Raw genomic sequence first — 15,495 nt, 5'->3', positions numbered from 1 at the left:
CTACTGACATGGTAAGCTGGACAATGAGACTGCCCCAGATGGTCACGGAGACACCAGCTCCTGTGAATAAGTTGGAAATGTTGTTTCTCTGCTACAAAAACTATGAGGTTTTCCAAAACCTAACTACCGTTGCTGCCCAGGCCAATACAATGCGAATGTGGCAAAGGGCTGCAGGGGAGAATGACAATGGTTGACAGCGCCACATGGGGAATTGAACCCCAGGAAATACCCTTGAATTTTTGTTGATGTAAATAAAGGTACACAGGCTAGCACTGAAGAGGCAGAGATGTGCTTTAAAAAAAAAAAAATCAAGATTTTAATCCAAAACAAAATAAATAAACTGGGGGGGGACACACCAAAAAGGAAACAAAGGTTAATTCAATTCAATTCAGTTTTATTTAAATAGCGTCAAATTACAACAAATGTCATCTCAAGGCACTTCAATAATACAGTCCGATTCAAGCCAATTGGAGTCCAATTCATTGTAATCATAATCCAATCAAATCCAATTAATTAATTTCAAAATTAGTCCAATTCATACATATAGAGCCAACTCAAAAATAATTTCCTAGCTAAGGAAACCAACAGATTGCAGCGAAACTTGTCTTCAGTCCAATCTCCCGGCCTGAGCGTGCCTGAGGCGACTGTGGAGAGACACGACTCCCTTTTAACAGGAAGAAACCTCTGGCAGAACCAGACTCAGGAAGGGTGGCCATCCGCCTCGACCAGCTGGGGTTTGAGAAGACAGAAAAGAGTGGGGAAAAAAATACTGTAACACCATTCAAAGGATACCTGTTGGAACAGGGAAACACAAGTTAATGACCACAATAATGCCAAATGTACATCATGTCATATGAGAAATTAAACGGGAGAAAAAGAGAGAAAAGTGAGGAAAGTTGTGACATAAGAGGCCCCCCAGCAGTCTATATAAGTAAAGTAGATTTTTCATACAGTTCCCTCATACATCAATAACATGCAAAAATTGATTGTTGCTGTAACTACTTATTATCACATTAACATTGCTAGGGTTTAGGCACATTAATACGTACTTTTTAAGTATAACATCAAATATTTCCAGAAGCCTAAGGTACAAGAGATTCATTGTATCAGTATGATTCACAGAAACCTAAACTGATGAACAGGAATCTGTTCCATGAACTATCTAGCACCGAAGCAGCAGGCTATCCTTCCCTTTCACTCAACATGTGAAGCTTTCACCCGATCTTTTCTGATTTGAAGCATTAAACCCTAACAATTATCTTTTCTGTTAGTAAACCCTTGTTTGGAACTGAGGATGATTCATGTTAGGTCAACTGTGACATGTGGAATCTTTGTATCGTTGCGCTACCATCAGCTAATATGTCAATGGTTAACACTAAATGTCAAGTGCTCACCTTAGTGATTGTGGATGCAGCTAGAAACACTCGGTATGAGGTCCTTCTTCTTTTCTTCATTGGCATTAGATGAATCTTGAATCATGCAACCAATATGAGTCAGTTTGGGAAAATCCTGACAGTATATTTCTGTGGGACCGCTGGCTTAGCCACAGGGCTTTGTGAATCGGTCAAAATATACCTATTTTGTAGTAGCAATTTCAATATTACATTGTCGGTAAAGCCCTGTGATGGACTGGCGACCTGTGCCTTTCGCTCAATGACAGCAGGGATACCCCCCGCGAGCCTGAGTTGGATTAAGCGGGCATAGAAAATAGATGGATGGATGGATTGTAGGTAGGTGAATGGTTGTATTTTTAACACAGAAACAAAGGTCAGGAAAAGAGCCTTGATCAATGTGATTGGCAAAACCTGTTTGCCTACTAGAATACGTCATATCAAATGGTTGCTGTGAAAAAGGATCACACTTGCAGCCTCAGTAACAGGACTAATGGGATAGGCTTTGTGTCCCACGAGTGTGTTAGCACCTTCGATCTTTGTCTCGTAACTGTCTGCAAACCTTCCCCGATTAGAAATGTGTAGTTTAAAGCGATGTATACTGAAGTAGCAACAGTAACTTCCATTTTGCTCTCCAGTTTTGGTCAAAAGCTGTCAAGTTCCTGGTTCTGTGGTACCGATTTGTACATTGGAGTACATCAAACGTGAACATGATGCGAAAAATTCCCCCAGACCCTCTGAACAAGTCAAACAATCTAAAAAAAACACTAGATATTTTTTGCTCCTTGGCTCCCCCTAAAGTTGGGGGATGTGACAGTATTGACAACAGTATTGTCAGCCCTGCAAATGTACATTCGTACGCATGAATTTTTTTGTCACAAAAGCCCACAAAGATGCCATTAAAGGTTTACAGAAATGTCAAGTGACCATAAAGCAAAAGGGTGTGGCGTGGGGCTCAAAAACCAAAATTGTTAACTGTGGTTTCTCACCTCCCTGGCGCTTCAGGACAGTTCCAGGCCCAGAAATGTGCATCACAAAAGTCAATGTACTTCAAAACAAGTCAGAAGCACATACCTTTAAGGTTCACAAACTTCTCTAGGGTTGCTTTAAGTGATCAGAAAAGACCAAAGACCAAAGTGCAGCAGAGCCGTGTATCTGTGATTTGAATGAAAAGTGCTGTTCACACACACAAAAAAATCTCTTTAGCAGCTACAACAACATACCTGTATATTTATTCTGACAGTAATTGCTATCCATGCAAAAATGTTGCTAGACACGGATGGAAATTAATGTTTTTTGTGAGGTGTGACCCACTTAAGATGTTGGCCCAAACTGTGCCAGAGCATGCTGCTTTTAGGTACTGAGTGAGGTTGTTATATTTGTATGAAATTGACATAATTTGTTAGTTTTAGACCAAGTCAAAAAAAAAAAATTTTGCTGAGTGCATATTGATGACAAAGCTCCTGCTGGGAAGAGCAGAAGTAAGCGGCTGTTGGGGGGGGGCTTTCGTTTCTACCTCGAAACCTTGCACCTTCACATAGTGCCAAGTTTCCGCCCTGGTTTGGGGCTGGCACTCGTGATGTTGGCCTTTAAACGCTTGTGGTTGGGCTTAATTCAGCCACATGAACAGCTTGTCTTTAGCCACAGAGGCTTAAGTACACCTAGCCAGGACTCTCTATTCTCTGTTACTGTCTGAAGATTTGAATGACTAAATCCTTCACTTATCTTTCCTGACATTCGGTTTTCTCAAGCAGCAACTAATCAGCGGTCCCTCGATCAGAGGAAGTGATGAGGAGGAAGGGTGAGGAGCTTTTTGAAAACCAGCGAGTTGGGACAGTCTGTCTTGGCGTGTCAAAACTTTTCTTTTGTCACCCCCACACACTTGAGAGATAATAGGCGATGAAAGGCCAACTTGGAGGCCCCGGTGGAGCAGAATATTTTATGAAGACTGAGGCAGAGGCTGAAGAAACGTCCAACCATTAGCATGTGCGCTAGCCAGAGTCAGTCTCAGGAGGGAAACCCAAGTCTGGCCTCTGCGTCCCAGAGGACATCCTCTGCCGAGGTTAGCATATCCCTGTTTCGGCTGAGTTGCTGAGAGTTGCATTTGTGTGTCTCTGCATTTCAGAGTGTGTGTGTTGTAAGGTCTCTGTGAGAGTGTGTGGCTGCTGAAAGATTTGTTATTTGGAGCAGTGAATTTTAATGACGTTTGTCAACTCTAATACGCAGAGCTGCCCAGCTGTGGACAAGACTGAAGTTTTCTCAGCTTGCTTTGAGCTTATTGAAAGGAAGTACTGGTTTTCAAGGAGACTACTGCAGCTGATTTCGAGGATAAATACATGCCATTTATAGAGAGAAGTAGAAGGGATAGAAGCATGTATATGCACATATTTCTTTCATAGTTATAATGCATTGATTAAAGAGCTATTCTAGAAAACACGACATAGGTTTTGGGACAGCTGGTGCCATCTCATTTTTATGTTCTTGTTAAGCACAATGTTATAAAACAATTTCAGAGTGAATAAATTATATTGTTAAGTACATTCTTAGACCTTCTCAGGTAGATTTTCTCAGCTTGACAATCAACATATTGCCTTTTTCACTCTGATCACTGATCTATCCAACAGCACATTGGGTTATTGAAAAGCATCTGCAGCTGGATGTGTTGCACCAATAAAGCAGTGAACAATTTACTGCTGGCATGACGCGAGGATGCCGGATTTAAAGTGCAACCTCCGATTCCTAAAAAAAAAAAAAAAAACGTTGGGACGCTATGCAAAATGGATACTGATTTGGATGATTTGTAAACCTCTCTGAAACATCTCAAAAATGTCTCCTAAAAGTTGGGACAGAGGCAACAAAAGGCTGGTTAAGTAAGTGGTACTTAAAAGAAACAGCTGCAGGAAATCTAGTCTCTCAGAAGTGAAGATGGAAAGATGGTTCAACAATGTCAGAATAATATTCCGTCCATTTGCTTTTTTTAAAGTATTTTTTGGGGCTTTTTATGCCTTTATTGGATAGGACAGTGGAGAGAGACAGGAAGCAGGGGGCAGAGAGAGGGGGAACAACATGCAGCGAAGGGCCGTCTGATGTGGGACTCGAACTGGGGCCAGCTGCAGCGAGGACTATAGCCTTTGATGTTGCTCATGTTGGGGGTGGTGGGGGCGTGGTATGTGTGCAGTGTGGTTGTCGGTGTGATGTTGTGTGTGAGTTTATGCATGAATTGATTTGATTATTGATTTTATTATGTGAAGCACTTTGTGCTGCTTTTTAGAATAAAAGGTGCTATATAAATAAAGTTGAATTTGATTTGATTTGATGGGGTGCCTGCTCAACCCACTACGCCATGGACCACCCCATTCTGTCTGTTTTCTATACCGCACCGGGTATGAAACCTGTCCCCGCTGTTGTCGGGCAGGAGGAAGGGCACAATCTGGACAGTTGTCAAGTCCATCATAGAGACAAATAACCATTCACATTCACTTCGAGGGTTCATTTGGAATCAGCACTGACCTTATCATGCCTGTTTTTGGCCTGTGGGAGGAAGTCGAAGTGCAAACACGCAAACTCCAAGCAGAAAGGCCTCAGCCAAGACACTAACCAGGAACCTTTCATGCTGTGAGGCAACAGTGGTGCACAGCACCGTGCAGGCTATGGGACTACTTTCAAGCAACTGGTTCCCTCAGTTCCCTGACATTCAAGAATATTGTGAAAAGAAGAGGTGCTCTTCTTTTTTTTTTAGATGTGTTGCTGTCGTCAAATGTAAGATTAGCTAATATTTTCAATAAAACAGTAAAAAATCTGTTTTCTTTGTTCTATTGACAATAAGATATTGGTGTATGACATTTACAAATCAGTGCTTTCTGTTTTTGTATACATTTTACATGCATTTTTCCTAAATTGGGGTTGTCTTTGTCTACAAAACGGTTACAATTCTAAAAGGTACCGTGTTACTGTTCTTTCTCCTTTAAACCAAACGCTGAATGCAATTTGTGTAGCAGGTAAAACCAAAAAGGGGGATTAAAATCATTGCAAGACATTAAAATCAGCGTGAGATCGTCATCATAGGGCCCTTGAATATCTAATTGTATATCCCAACATAATCCAGTCGTTTATATGCATGTTGGGACTGAGGAGCAACAGCTGGACAGCCCCTTACCACTTGGTACCATCTGTACTTGACTGAAAACTTGATTGCGATAAGGATCTACAGGAGTCTCCCGTGGGAAAGTTTGTTCTCCTGCAGCAGGAACCCCCGTTATATCCCAGATACATAATTGGATCTCTTTTACGACCGCTAATTAGACATTCTGGCTCTTCCTAAGAAATTTTAGCAAATGAAAATCCCCTGCTGCAATGACAGCCAGGTGTTCCTTGATCCAAGCAAAACAGAAGCTGCCAGCCAAAAGGGTTTTACTTGAATTCGATAGAGTTTTTTGGCTGCTGAAGTACATTTTTTGGGCGGCTTTAGGGAAAAGCTGAGACCTTTTTCTTGTGCAGTGTAGGTCCGTTAATGCCTCCTCAACTGACCAACATGTAAACTGCTTCATTAAATCAGCATTTGTGAGACTTTGCAAAAGCATTTCATGTTTCTTGCTTATCTGAGATTTCAATTTGAAAGACCCCCTTGCCCTCAGTGTGTTATATAGCTAGATAGACCAAAGTCCACATCAAAAAAACTTTGTCCCAAAGTGGACAATGGTCCAGAATTGCCTGAAAATCCTTTTTGGCAGTCCCGGCTTTCTGTTCTGTTTCTTATCGCCATCAAACACATTTCTCTTATGCCTTGCTGCCTTAATTGGAACCTTTTGGCACATCTCAAACGAACAAGCTGTCTCCTTCGTCCACAATTTTTTTTTACCATTCAACTGACCAATCCGAGCCTTTCAGACTGTCTCATTTAGAATATGTCACTTCAGTATATAAGAGGAAAGTTTTGTTTTTCTTCTCAACCCAGTAGACATAAATGATCAAATTAGGAACCTGTAATAAGCATAATATGGGTGTTTTTTTTCTGCAAGCATAACTTCATAACCTGAAATTTGAGCAACTTTCGCAACCATCTCATCAGAGCTGTTTCAGATAGAGTCTTGCACAGTTTTTGCTGTAAATGTTGGGGAAAATGAGGAGCTAAGAGGGCATAACGTGGGGATTCTCGGATTGTTTAATACCCCGTCTGATAGGTTTATAAGCTTCAACGGCAGACCAAACAGCAATTTTAGCCACCATAATTGCTCACTTTATGAGCCAGTGCTTAGATATGAGAGGTATTGCTCTGGATATTTATGCCAAAACAAGTAAACTAATCAGATTTACGAGGCAGTACAAATGGTTTTCATTCTAAATGATTTACATTAAAAAAAATAAACTGGTTGATATTTTCTGATGGTTGAAAAACGTCTGTCATGCAACAGCTGAATGACCCTTCCAAAGAAAAGAATGCTGTTTACTAACTCATTAGTCTTCATTTTTTTAGCGCTGACATTTTAGCGTTGATTCAGACATCATTCTGAGCAGTGGTGGAAGCCTGCGTGCTTGCATGCCGGTACAGCAGTTATGCTTGAATGCATGCTTGCATCTCCAGACACTGTAAATGTTTGCGAAAATACAGAGCTGGACCTGCAGTCTGCCCTCCGTGCCAGCTCAACAGTATCTCCACTTGTGAGGGCATGAGACACTAATATCGTCTGGGAGTCCAGCAACTCTAAGATTACTTTTGGAGGAGGCTGTCAAACTTATTAAAGTCACTGGCTCAATAAAACCAGGCGCTGGCACGACTGTAAATGACTCTCCGATGAAATAAAAGTTTATTTTGGCCGTCCTTGGGTGTCGCGGGTGAACAGCGAGGATGTATTAGGATCCAAAAGAGGTCAAGCAATGGGCAGCCGTGGATCACACAGCTTAAAGCGGAAGCAAAGCCAGGACACACTCCTTGGTGTCATTTTGGAAGACACTTAGTTTGCCTTCAAGACCACTGAAGCTACTTCAGATAAACTATCAATTTATTTTGGCGTGGAAAAACTACATTTTGTCCACCATTTACGCTGGGAATAGACATTTAAGCTGATATCTTAGAGGGGATATATTATGTAAGAAATAAATCTTGAGAGCATATATTTGTTTGCCTGAATCACTGGCAACTGAAAAAAAAATCAGATAAAGAGAAATCCTCTCACTTTGTTCATGGCCCCCTAGGCCCCCCATGGCCCCCATACGTCATTCAGTAAGCTGTTCAGTTTTGCACTGGATTTTCTACACACACACACACACATTCATATATCATTTCCCCATCTTTATCTCCAGCAAACCACGTCTCCAAATTCCGCTGCAGTCTCTGTAAGTGGGACATTAAAACCCTCTTGAGTTTTTACTTTGCTATCAACAGCATATCACCAGCAGTAGCTTCCTGTTCACTCAACGTAAGAAAGAAATGAGCAAATTAAGCTCTGCTACCACTTCATGCTTTATTTATATCCAGACAAAGAAATCCCACCTTTTCATTCTTTTTTAATTTTTTTTTTTTTCACAATTGGAAGTTTGAGATTTTGATTTTCAATTTGTCATTGAATGCAGCACTCTTGGTTCTAAGTAGTCAATACAAACTATTAGCGGCTAAAACTGGAATAAAATACGGATGAAGAGACTGCGAGAAAAGCTCAGGGTTTATTCAGCCTTTGTGCGATGATGGATGGATGGCTTGAGTGTATTAAACCATTTGAACCATTGATAAGCATTTGAATACATATAAAAGAAATGCAATTTGGAAATTTGTTCGGAAATTGATCTTAAAGTGATACTATGTAACTTCTCAAAAAGCCCATTACAGAGCTCCCCCTACAGGCTTGGAGGTAATGTGCGGTTCCGACACAGTCCGGTCTCTTGCTTTGTCAGCCTCTCTCTTTCTCTTCCTTGCTTCATCAGTCAACGTCTTCTTCTGTTTCTTCGGTGCCTCTGCCATGATGATCATACTGACAATGTTGCGCTAGCTTAGCCTTATACCTGGGAGTGTGAGAGGGGTCTATTTGTTATTGCGGTAGGTGTGCCAGAAAGCAAGTCGAAGTACTTCCGCTCAGCTCCCGGGCCGCTCCAGCAAAGTTACATAGCGCAGTTATTCCAACTCAGACCCCCGAAGGGCATAGGAGACAGGCCAATCGTAATATTAAAACTCATTCTAGAAGGATTGTTCAGGTTAATTCGAGCTGATCACTCCACACCCTAAAACGTATTGCTACAAAAAGAGCTGTAAAGTCATTGCTTACGAGGGAAGTGCTGTACGGTATCTCTGCTGTAGTTTGATCAAAGCATGTCACCGGACTTTCATTAAGACTTCAGGAAGTTGTGTCCGCTTGTGAAAAAAGGCCAGAATACACCAAAGATTTGATTACATCAGGCAAGAACAGTTTAAATGTGTACATAGATACCTAGCTACAGCTTCAATACAGTTTCAGAGAGACATTAAAACTCATCTTTTATCAGTTATTTACAAACCACAGATTCGGTCTGATGTTCTTTAGCCCAGGAGCACCTGTTACAGGTTAGTAGTCTCCAATGGAGGCAAATGCTATCAGTCAAACAAACAATCCACCATTCGTTTAATTTTTTATTGAATTATCTTTACGATACTTCCTTCTTGATGTCATTTGGAATTATTACCACACAAAGCCGCAGGATCCACCTGTCATAAAAAATGTGAGCACAAGAAATGAAACCTCTATAGGCCACCTGCTGTCAGCCAGTTTCAGCTTAAAACTCAAATCAAGGAGAAATCTTCCATATTTTATTTGGGCCAGGCTTCAAGAATGTGGCAGGGCACAACATGATGTCTGGCTCGAGTGATTTCAGAGCTCTTTTTTCTCTTGTTGTTGTTTTTTAAGGAATAACTTGGTCCAGCCAGCCTGAACCCTGCAGAAAGTCAGCTGCCCTCCGAACAGGATGAGTGAAAGATGATATATTTGACATGTTTTGGGAAAAGAGAATTTCAGTCTGACTCCAAATATTAAAGATAAACCCATTTAAAGCTAATTGAATACAAATACAGGGTCAGGGTATAAAATAAGAAAAGCGGGCAAAGGGACATTTGAGTTATTAATGTTAACTGTTATATTTTATCCTCGTAGTTGGTGAGATATTCTATGTCCAGTCTATTACAAGAAGTGAGGCTCTAACATATTTTTCTTGGACCGGGCCCACACACTATATACACTCCACATACACACACCCTGCATGGAAGCTCAGCGTGTTTGGAGAGGAAAGTCGGACATTTCGGGCCACGGGGCTACATTATACTATAGTAGCGGCTTTTATGAGACAGACAACACGCCTGGCTCAGGCGGGAAAACCTCATGATGGACAGGCACTTTACCTGAGCCAAGAGCAGGCGGGTTAGGCGGAGGGAAAATGAAATAAAATCAATACTCGAACATAACTTTTAAAATAAACATTTGCACTCTACGGACATTGTTGGCAGTGGGAGCCAGTAACCTGTCCCTACTGGTGGAATTTAACACCAGACCATTCGTGAAGCACTGGCTCCCATCGAGGTGATGGCTACTGGCAAGATGTGACATGAATAACAGGCTATGTTCTGTTTATCCTAGGTGAAAAGAAGAGGGGAGGTGGAGGGGCTGAAAAAGAGGTAGCTATAGGCTCAAATCTTGCAGCTAAGCTGCTCTCAGCAAGGGGTTTCACCGCTTGTTGATCAGGACGCTAAACGCTACCTCTCCAGAAGTGACTCCTCCAAAAACGAAGAAATGAGATTAAAGCGTTGCAGCTCCAGGCTTATATTGCATTGAATCCAGGTGGAATTCAACTTTCTGACAAGAGGATGAGGAAGAAAAAAAATGAGAAATAACACAGCTACACCAAAATGTCATCAATTACAGGGGAAGAGGAATGGACAGAGGTCAACGCAAAGTTCAGCAAATAAAAGATGCCAGGCAGCCATCACACAACCTAAAGCCTGATTCTTACTCGGCGCAACCGCGCAACTGTTCTGGCTCGAGAACCATTAATGACGTCATCGAAAGCGCCAGCCCCTTCACAGTTCCTTCAGCTCATAAGCGCAGTTTGCGCCGAGTATGCGTCACATTTTCAGTTCTCTCCAGACCAGCGGGCGTCACTGTTGAGGAAACAAGCTGACGAACCGGACGAAGAAAAGCATACGAAGAAAGCATACACAATGCCACCTGTGGTGTCACGTCAGCAGAGGCTGGCACATCTGATGGAATGAATTTACTCTGGGTGTAGAACTGTATATGTATCTCAGAGCTAAGCGGCTGCGGCAAAAACAGAATGCACGGATGCATTTCCATGTTTTCTTCACCTCCACCACCGACTGCCCCAGATGCCTGCCGATTTCCCCCCAGGAATTCGACACTGCCGTGTTGTCCCAGTGTAACTTCATAGACGTGTCGTACAGATGTTTGTAGAGGCGCACCCTCTCGGTCACCGCGGTCTCTGCAGTGTTCATGTTTCCTTTCTGTTGGTCAGCTGTTTCCGGTTGAGCTCGCGCGAAGTCAGAAAAAAAGTGGTGTGCGCGACCTTGCGACGCGCGAGGATTTTTTAGCTTGCGACGGGGGGCGTGGCGGAATTTTGGGTCACGTGACCGTTTGCGCCATTTGCGACCAGCTAGTAAGAATGGGTCATAAGAACACACACGGCGCTATCGCCGGAACTTATGAGAACGTAGATGTAATGGCATTTCACAGACGTGGAGGGAGGGGGGAGAAAAGGGAGAAAAAAATTGCATCTTGTCATTTTAATATACAGGCAAAAGACTAAAAATAGTAATTTTTGTCATATTTATCTAATCACTTTAATGATGCGTTCAATATCATGTTTTACTGCATTACGTATTCATCACAGTAATATTGTTATTATACAAGGATGCACCCCGGCACACAATGTAGTTTTTCTTCCAGATCCTTCACAAACAAATGGATTTCATTGTATTTTCACCACCAGTATGACATATTGTTTGAGTATTTGAGTTGTCAAAAACAGAACAACGAGAAGTAGAAATAAAGGCTTTCCTCTAATATAGATTAGACATTTTCAGTAAATTCAGGCTTTGGCCTTTATTTTTGGAAATATGATTATGCAAGGTCACACTTCACAAAGAAAAAGTTAAATTCAATTCATTTTTATTTATATAGCGCCAAATACAACAAATGTCATCTCAAGGCACTTAGATAGTAAGTCCAATTCAAGCCAATTGGAATTCAATTCATTGTAATCATAATTATTCATAAAATAATCCAATTCGTTCATATAGAGCCAATTCAAAAACAATTTCCTAGCTAAGGAAACCAACAGATTCCACTGAAAACTTTTTCTTTTTCGGTCCAATCTCCCGTCCTGAGTGTGCCTGAGGCAACTGTGGAGAGAAACGACTCCCTTTTAACAGGAAGAAACCTCTGGCAGAACCAGACTCAGGCAGGGTGGCCATCCGCCTCGACCAGCTGGGGTTTGAGAGGACAGAACATAACACCATTCAAAAGATATCTGTTGGAACAGGGAAACACGAGTTAATGACCACAATAATGTCACATATACATAAAGAAAGTAAAGTGAGGAAAGGTGTGACAGATGAGGCCCCCCAGCAGTCTGGGCCTATAGCAGCTTAACTATGGGATGTTTCAGGATCACCTGAGCCATCCCTAACTATAAGCTTTATAAAAAAGGAAAGTTTTAAGCCTGGTCTTAAAAGTGGAAAGGGTGTCTGCTTCCCGGACATTTACTGGCAGCTTATTCCACAAGAGAGGGGCCTGATAACTGAAGGCTCTGCCTCCCATTCTACTTTTAGAAACTCTGGGAACCTCAAGTAAACCTGCAGTTTGGGAACGAAGTGCTCTGTTATACTGCATATTGTCTGTCTCATCGATCAGACAATATGCAGAGCGTTTACCCACAATGCATTTCGCTCCTACCGAAGCTGATTTCGCTTAAGCTCTAAACTCTGTAAACTTTAGCAACATTTGAAACATTTTCAGGCGAGAAAGTAGTCGTTTATGGTGCTTTTCCACTAGCTCGGCACGGCTCGCCACGGCTCGGTTTGGTTGTGTTTCCATTACAAACGAGTATACTTCGTGCCTCCTCGACGTGGGCGGGGTCGTCGTAACATGGCTGCGCGTGTTGCTGCTCACCCTGTGGCTTTTTGTCGCACAGAAGGCAAGAGAAGAGAGCCAGAGAAGACTCCTGGCCGCCAGACAAAACAGTATTGAAAAGTACCGGAGAGTTTTGTTACGAGCTTCAAAAAGACGACGTTTGGAGGTAAGCTAACGGTTGCTAACGCTAGCTTTTATTATCCACGTTATGACGCTTCCAGTGACGACACTCATCGCCCAATCAGTGGAAGGCAGTCGGCTGACGTCACGTTTTAGTAACTGAGGTGATACGGAAAATCGTCCCGGTTGCAGGTACGGCGTGCTAGTGGAAACACGCAATAGCGCGCCGAGCTGAAGCGAGCTGGTGGAAAAGCGCCATTAGATCCCCAAAGTGTTGAAAAACTGCCAAAATACCGGCTATTTACAATTTTGCTCCGACGAATTCGGCGCTACTAAAGCTAGCCGCAGTGAGTAACGCACTTCCAGTTATTTTCACAAAATAAAATACCCGTTGCCTTTTATCATAGGGAAAGCCATTACGATACAATTCGTGCTTTTGTTTTGAAAACAGGAAGTGAACCTACCCTCGTTGTAGCTAGCTTGAAACTGCCGTTGACAAGAAATGACGATCGGCGACGTCAAGTTACGTTGCATCTTGGGTAGTTTGAGTACGAGTAGTAACCTCATGATGCATGCCCAACATTTCGGCGAATCTAGTATGCATTCGGGAAAAAAGTCATTATGAGTAGTAGGAGAAGTATGCGGTTTCGAACACAGCCCTTTTCTTCACTGTCTGCTGTGGATGTTTGTCTGTGTTGATCTGTAGTTCTACACTTCTATAAATACACTTCTATAAATACACGTCTGTAATTGTCGTAATACACTTGCATTAGTTGTAGATATATAATATTTATGCTTCCACGCAGAGGTGTGTGCGGCACAAAGTAGCACGATACATTCACTGTCGACATTGTTCAGTGCAGCTCGAGAGCTGCGCTCACTGCGTGTTCGTTACTTAAAATCTACTCAAAATTCTCAAGAAACTATATGTCAAGTCTGAATTTTCTGAAATCTTTGTGGTCTCAGAGCACCACTGTTGACGAAGTATGCCGCACATTAGCCACGATAATAAAACCCCTTCAAACTCCATACATCGCCCTCGAGAGAAGTTGTGGTTTGAGCGAGAGCCATCCCTCCCAAAACCAGCTCTTTACTGCAGTCCTTGAAAATGACATTACTCTCGCCACCTGCTCACTCAGCATATGGCAACCTGAATTCACTTTGTAGAAAGTGATTCTGGGGTATCGGAAGAACAGGTTCAGGGATGGTGGGTCAAACTAAAACATAAATCACAACAATTCATCTGAAATGAAGTCGTGGAATGCAGTCAGCATCACAGACTGATGAGTAGCATGTGAACACCTGAGAAGGATTTTTTTTCTTCCTTGAAATAACAATAGACAGTCTGGGACTAACAGGCAACAGGATAAGCTGGGTGGGCTGGTCTGGCTGCTGGTCTTGCACCGAGCTGGCCAAGGTGCTGCTGACTATGGTGGAAAAGACTTCTCACTCTCTTAACAGCCGGCAAGGACATACACGCGCACTCACTCACACAGCTGGTTCCTGCAGGCGTCCAGCTGCAGCAGCTTGGCATGCTGAGTGCTGGATGGAGCGGGTCACAGTGAAACACCTAAAGGTGCAATACTCTGGAGGAAAGCAATAGATCTAGATCACCTTTCAAATATCAAGGCCGCTAAATGTTCACTTTTATAATATATATCCAAAAAAAAGAGAAAAAAAAGAAATAAATAAAGTACAGCTGAGATTTAAACTAAAGAAAAAATGGTTTAAATCTAATTTCACATTAGCTGATTTGCTTTGCAATACGACTATCATATCATACTGTCATATCTTTGTGGCAGTAACGTAAAAACAGCAATGATTCGACAATATCCCGATGATGTGGGTATGATACATGTCGTGATAGTCAAACTTTACAGTGATGTTCCAGCAGTGAACAAGGCTTGTTCATGTCATTGTTCCAGAAACAGTTGTGTCAAGAAACAGTTCCTTTAAACCCAAATCTAGTGTAAACACGTAGCACAAGAATCCAGTGTATAGCAAAGTTCACGGGGGCACAACCAAGTGTCCTCAGCTGGAAATTTCATCTGTGGGATGTTTTAAAGCAAGTTGAGAATGATGTGAATTTACTTAACCAACATGCATTATCTTCAGAATGACCTAATTACCTTGCTGACACATCCTAGCTGTCCAGAAAACAATGTGCTTGCAACAGCTCAGTACAACAAGGGCACAGGTTTCTGAAAAAAGCAGATGTATGAATATGCTGTAGAACATGTGCAAAAATAGGACTCGGTTACAATTACAACTAGATATACATCATTCTTACTTTTCCTTTGTTTCTCAGTTAGCAGGTGATCAGCAATTACCTGAATTTATAATGAATGTGTTTATAATGAATGTTTATTCATCATAATGAATTAATCATTAATTAGAACATCTCTTACCCCATCAGATTGCCCCCCAGTTCCCTGCAATGTTAGGATTAAACTTGTGGTAATCTTCATTTTGAGTGCCTCGTTTTGGAGGTTGGAGTATTTTCAGGTGCTGGATTTACCTCTTTAATGGCGATGGCACTTTGGTCGGCTGTTTTTGGTGCCAAACGAAGAACAGAGGGTCTGGTATCTTGCAGCATTTGATAATGAGTGACTGTATTACTGCACGGGTGTATCTTCAAGGCTGTGCCATTCACCGGCTCACTGGGAGTTGGGCTTTTTTGCGGTGACACAGTCTTTACTTTCAGGACTGCTCCCTCTGTGTGGTTTAAAGTGAACCCTTCAATGTTTTGTAATGTAACACGTTTGCCACGGTTGTCCTGAATGTCGGGACCTGCCAAATCTGGTTCAAATCTTTCACCGTTTCCTCCTACCCTTTTTTTTATTTTTTTTTCAGCAACGTTGTGACTCCAAACTTTAATATTT

This window comes from Odontesthes bonariensis, chromosome 23, assembly GCF_027942865.1.
Source record: "Odontesthes bonariensis isolate fOdoBon6 chromosome 23, fOdoBon6.hap1, whole genome shotgun sequence".
NCBI lineage: Eukaryota > Metazoa > Chordata > Actinopteri > Atheriniformes > Atherinopsidae > Odontesthes > Odontesthes bonariensis.
Note: the sequence above shows the minus strand (reverse complement) of the source record.